The sequence below is a fragment of the Peromyscus leucopus genome, unplaced genomic scaffold (genome assembly GCF_004664715.2).
Source record: "Peromyscus leucopus breed LL Stock unplaced genomic scaffold, UCI_PerLeu_2.1 scaffold_1838, whole genome shotgun sequence".
Lineage (NCBI taxonomy): Eukaryota > Metazoa > Chordata > Mammalia > Rodentia > Cricetidae > Peromyscus > Peromyscus leucopus.
Window position 1 is genome coordinate 1,608 of NW_023505038.1, and position 5,180 is coordinate 6,787.

The window sequence follows — 5,180 nt, forward strand, 5'->3', positions numbered from 1 at the left end:
GGGCCGGGCCTGGGGAGGGCGTGGCCTGTTGTGGGCGGGGCGTGAGGAGGCAGGACCTGCACTGGGCGGGGCCTGCAGGGCAGAGGGCGTGGCCGGGGCGCGGCTCCCGTGATGCCTGCGGCGGTGACTCATCCCGGGTGCTGGCGAATGGGGTGCTGGGGGTGGGGTGCTCGGTGCTCCTGGGGGCGGAAGAGGGGCGGCCCAGGGTGCTGGGGCTCGGTGCTCCCCGTGGGTGCTGGGGCTCAGTCCTTCCCATGGGTGCTACAGGCTCAGTCCACACTGTGGGTGCTGCCGCTCAGTCACTGAGCACCTGGGACTGAGCACCGAGTACCAGTCATGAGCACAGGACACCAGGAACTGAGTACCTAGCACCCGGCCTGAGTACTGAGCACCAGCGACTGAGCACTGAGCACTCGGGACTGAGCACGGAGCACCCAGTCTAAGCACTGAGCATCGGGGGCTGAGCTCCAAGCACCCGGGACTGAGCAACAAGCACCAGGACTGAGCAACAAGCACCAGGACTGAGCACTGAGCACCGGGCCTGAACCCAGAGCACAGGGTACTGAGTACCGAGCACCCAGCCTAAGCACTGAGAACCTGGAACTGAGCCTCGAGCACCCGGGACTGAGCACCAAGCACTGAGCCCCCGGGACTGAGCACCAAGCACTGAGCCCCCGGGACTGAGCACCAAGCACTGAGCCCCGAGCCCCTGGGACTGAGCACCAAGCACTGAGCCCCGAGCACCAGGACTGAGCACCAAGCACTGAGCCCCGAGCACCCAGGACTGAGCACCAAGCACTGAGCCCCGAGCACCCAGGACTGAGCACCAAGCACTGAGCCCCGAGCCCCCGGGACTGAGCACCAAGCACTGAGCCCCAGCCCCTGGGACTGAGCACCAAGCACTGAGCCCCGAGCACCCAGGACTGAGCACCAAGCACTGAGCCCCGAGCACCCAGGACTGAGCACCAAGCACTGAGCCCCAGGCCCCTGGGACTGAGCACCAAGCACGTGGGGGGCGCGGCCTGCGCTGACGAGAGTTTGGGGGCGTGGCCTATGCTAATGAAGATGGGCCCTGGGCTAATGAGGGCGGCTCCAGGTTTTTTGGGGCTCGGGGGCGTGGTCTATGCAAATCGGGGCGTGGCCGATGCAGATGAGGCTTGGATCGGTATGACCGAGGGGGCGTGGCCTATGCAGATGAGGATCGGATCCGTATAACCGAGGGGGCGTGGCCTATGCTAATGGATGAGGCTTATGCTGATGAGGGTTGCTCCCGGCTTCTGTCCACTGGGGGCGAGGTTCATGCAAATGAGGACGGGGGCTATGCTAATGAGAGAGCGCGGCCTATGCTAATGAGGGCCAGGCTTTTGGGGTCGGGGGCGTGGCCCATGCAAATGAGGGCGAGGCCGATGCTTCTCAAATGGCGGCCCGTATGCTAATGAGGGGCGTGTCCTATGCCAGCGGCAATGAGGTTTATGCAAATGAGGGGTGGTTCCAGCCTTTTTTGTGCATCGGGGCGTGGTCTATGCAAATGAGGACGAGGTCTATGCTAATAAGGCGAGGGTTGCTGTCTCTGTCAATGATAGCGAGGCTTATGCTAGTGAGGGGGCGTGGCCTATGGTAATGAGAGCGGGTTTTATGCTAATGCGGAGCGGCCCTGGCCTTTTGGGGGTTGGGGGCGTGGCCTATGGTAATGACAGTGGGTTTTATGATAATGAGGAGCAGCCCCAGCCTATTTGGGGGTCGGGGGCGTGGCCTAGGCGAATGAGGGCGGGGTCTATGTAATGAGGGGGCGTGGCCTATGCGACTGGTCTCGCTTGTGTCGTTTTAGGGGCGTGGCTTATGCAAATGAGGCCTGGACTTATGCTAATGAGGGGGCGTGGCCCTCGAAAATGGCGTCGCTTGTGGTGATTTAGGGGCGTGGCCTAGGCAGACAAGGATCGGGACTTATGCTAATGAGGGGGCGTGTCCTGTGCTGGCGGCAGCGCGGCTCATGCAAGTGAGGGGCGGCCCCAGCGCTCTGGGGACGGGGCGTGGTTTATGCAAATCAGGGGCGTGGCCTATACAAATGAGAGGAAGAGCCAGCTCCTCCTCGCGGGTGCTGTGCTGGGGAATCAGTGTTCCTGTGGGTGCTGGGGACTCAGTCCTTCCCCTGAGGGTGCTGGAGACTCGGTCCTCCCCGCAGGTGCTGTGCTCAGTCCCCCAACCCCGACATTCGGAAATTCCGTCCGGAATTCACCGGATTATTTTTCGTTTTTCTCGTTTCAGATTTCGACCTCTCGGACGCGCTCGACGGTGAGGGGGGGGGCGGACGGACGGACGGACGGACAGGGCCCGGGGCGCCGCCCACGCCGCCGCCCTCTCGGACCCGGATTTTTAAAACTTTTTTTCAAAATTTTGAAATTTTTTTCAGAAATTCAAAAAACAATTTTTGTTTTTATTTAAATTTCTTTTTTTTTATTTCCCAAGATCAGGATTTTTTTTTTCCCCCAGTGTTCCACGTTTTTCGTTTCTCGAATTCGGGGTAAAAAAAACCCAGATTTAATTTTTATTTTTAATTTCCAGAAATTCAATGTTTTTTCTTTCTCAAATCCGGATTTAATTTTTTTTAATCTTCATAAATTAAAAAAAAAATTTAAATTTAAATTTCTTTTCCAAGCTCAGGATTTTTTTTTTTTTTCAGTTTTCCGCGTTTTCGTTTCTCGACGCCCAGGCGCTGTGGTTGTTTTTCCGTCGTCCGCGTCCGTGATTCGGATTTTTGAGCCGAGGGAATCTCTGGAAATCCGAAAACTGAGTTTTTCTGGCCAAAAAAAAAAAATCAAAGAGTCGAAAACTAAATTTTCCGGAAAATTAGCGAAAAGTTAATTTTTCCAGAAAAAAAAACCCAAGAACCTTGAAAGTAAATTTCCTGGAAAAATCGAAGATTCAGAGCCGAGTTTCTCCAGGAAAACAAAAAAAAAACACAGAAAACCTAAATTTTCTGAAGAAATAAGTTCAAAAAGTCAAAAACTAAATTTTCTAAAATTAAAAATCAAAAATTAAATTCTAACTTTCCCCAGGAAAGCCAAAAAAAAAAAAAAAACCCCTGAACTTCCTGGAGAAAAACAAAATATTTTAAAGACGCAAAACTAAATTTTCAAAAAAAAAAATGAAGTCGAAATTTCCCAGAAAATTTAAAAATTGAAGAACGAAAATTCCCCGTACAAGAAATTTAAAATTTTAAAATTTCCAAAGACCAAAAAAAGATGAGAAATTTTAATTTAAAAAATTAAAATTTTAAATTAAACTTTGAATTTTAATTTAAAAAATTAAAATTTTAAATTAAAATTTAATTTTTTTCTCCCGTTTCCCCCTCAGACCCCAAGAAGCCGCTCCCGACCCCGAAAAAGCCCTCGGGTGAGTGGGGGTGGCGGCGGGGAGGGAAACCGAGGCAGCGGGTGCTGGGGTGTGGCTCCCCCACTTCCTGTCCCGCCCCCCACTTCCTGTCCCACCCCTCACTTCCTGTCCCGCCCCCCACTTCCTGTCCCCCAGGAGGCGGGGCCGGCGATGACCTGGACCTGAGCGATGCCCTGGGCGGACACGGTGAGCCCGGCCCCGGGGGATGATGGGGGTGGGGGGATTGGGGCTGCCCTGGGGGTGCTGGGACTCAGTCCTCTCCTGGTTAATGGTGGTGGGTGCTGGGACTCAGTCCTCTGGATCTTGGAGGCGGGTGCTGGGACTCAGTCCTCTGCATGGATCTTGGTTGTGGGTGCTGGCACTCAGTCCTCTGCATGGATCTTGGTTGTGGGTGCTGACACTCAGTCCTCTCTGCCCCGTTTCCCCCCCAGACCCGCAGCCGCCGCCGCCCCGGCCGCCGCCCCCGCGACCCCGTGACCCCCAGAAGCCGGACGCCAGGCCCGCGGGAGGTCAGGACGGGGGGCATCCGGGGTGGGTGGGGCGGGGCTATGCAAATGAGATCGCCCCATGCAAATGAGACCCGATTTACTTACACAGTCCACTGAATGCAAATGTATGCTAATGAGGGCGATTTATGCAAATGAGGCCCGGTCTAGGCTTATTGACTCCGGAATATGCTAATTGGACGTGATGTATTTGCATGTGCTTCCACATATGCTAATGAGGCCTGGTGTACGCTAATTAGAAGGCGTCCCTGCTGACGTTTTCTGCTGTATGCTAATGACGCCTGGTCTTTGCTCGTTCACTAAGGGATTATGCTAATTGGATTCCATTCACAATTAGGCTAACGAGCTCTGACTCGCGCCCGCTCATTTTAATATATGCAAATCAGTCTCGGTTTAGGCTCATTCAATCAGAAATATGTAAATTGGTTCTGATTTATTTGCATTTCTTTCTGCGTATGCTAATCAGGACTGGCTTATGCTAATTAGAAGGTCTCTGCTGGCTTCCGCTGCATGCTAATTAAGGGATATGCTAATTGGATCTTATTCATAATTAGACGAACGAGGTCGGACGGACGCCCGCTCATTTTAATTCATGCAAATGAGTCCTGGTCTGGGCTCTTTGACTCAGGAATATGCAAATTGGTTCGGGTTTCTTTGCATTTCTTTCTACATATGCTAATGAGGCCTGGTTTATGCTAATTGGGCCTAGCTCAGCCCTCTCTGGTTCCGCGTATGCTAATGAGCTCCGCTGGGCGCCCGCTTGCCTGACTGTATGCAAATGAGTTCCGGGCTGGGCTCGTGGACTCAGAAATATGCTAATTAGAGCTGACGTACTCGCCTTTGCTGCCGCGTATGCTAATGAGGCCCGGTGTATGCTAATTAGGACGCGTCCCTGCTGTATGCTAATGAGGCTGACGACTGCCCCAGGGCTGCGGCTGCTGCTGTGGTGACTCCGCACCTCGCCTGTCAGTCACCCGGCGGCCCCGCCCCGCCCCTGCTGCGGGCTGTCGGTCAGGGAGGAGGGCGGAGCCCTGCCTGAGGGGCGAGGCTAATGTATGCTAATGAGCTTGGAGAGGTTCCCAGGGCTTCCTGCGGGGTGGGGCATTCTAATGTATGCAAATGAGCCGCCTCACACCCGCCCTCCCCTTATGCTAATGTATTCTGGTTTATGCTAATGAGCACCCGTTCCTCCCTGGCATCTTGCTCTGCGTCATGGTGATGTATTCTAATGTATGCTAATGAGCCACAGCCTTTGCCCCTCCCCTTATGTTAATTGGGTCT

At 53.9% G+C, this 5,180-nt stretch overlaps 1 long non-coding RNA gene across 1 annotated transcript; it reads left to right on the forward strand.

Moving 5' to 3' along the window:
- Positions 1-253: 253 nt before the first annotated feature.
- On the forward strand, positions 254-5,174 carry LOC114689450. The gene is made up of 4 exons (XR_003733912.2): positions 254-2,292; positions 3,355-3,393; positions 3,529-3,579; positions 3,825-5,174. It is a non-coding gene; the product is annotated as an uncharacterized LOC114689450 (long non-coding RNA).
- Positions 5,175-5,180: the final 6 nt, after the last annotated feature.